The following is a 741-nucleotide window of genomic DNA, read 5'->3' on the forward strand; positions in this document are numbered from 1 at the left end:
ATATACAGTCTGAATGTGGAAAAGTAGAAATGTCAAAAGGAAGACAGGAAGGAAAAATCATTCAGTAATTAATATTTACCAACTGCAAACAAATGTGAAAGTAGCTTTTTATTGGTTGTTTGGGGGAATTTCAGTAAGGGAAGGCAAGATGAATCTCTTGGTCAGTTCAGTTCAGTATCATGGACAGTATCTTCATCGCAAGTTTTGCATTAGGTTGCTCGGCAATGTTACTCCTGAGGTTAGTCGTATTCACTGATGATGTGCCTTACCTGATATACATTGTGCTCACAGTGGACAAGCGTTGGTTTTGGATTATTTAAGAGGAGTGATAACTGTGAATCATGCTGTGACAAAGGGGTTGACATGTAAATTTTAGAAGTTTGTTTCTTCCAGGATACTTTTCCCTCCCCCCCTTTTTTAGCAAACCATGACAGGGTGACTATATGGTTATGGTGATGAATTTTGTTTGATGATGTCCATGTTTCTATGCACAAGGACTTTTCTGGAGTGGAAAGCTTTCCAGGTAGTTTTTATTTTAGTGTTGGCAAGCTTTTGCTTGGACCAATTGTTTTCACTCAGTCATGGTCAGTCTTTTCATTCTTGCATGAATCTCATTCTAAATATTTGGTTGCCAAGAAGTCTGTTTGCTACACTATTGTTTATCCAAATGTTACAATTTAGGCTTTATCAAGGATATTTTCTTACAGCCCATGGAACAAGGTTTATCAATTCACAGTAAAC

The sequence above is a fragment of the Penaeus monodon genome, chromosome 27 (assembly GCF_015228065.2).
Source record: "Penaeus monodon isolate SGIC_2016 chromosome 27, NSTDA_Pmon_1, whole genome shotgun sequence".
NCBI classification, from domain to species: domain Eukaryota; kingdom Metazoa; phylum Arthropoda; class Malacostraca; order Decapoda; family Penaeidae; genus Penaeus; species Penaeus monodon.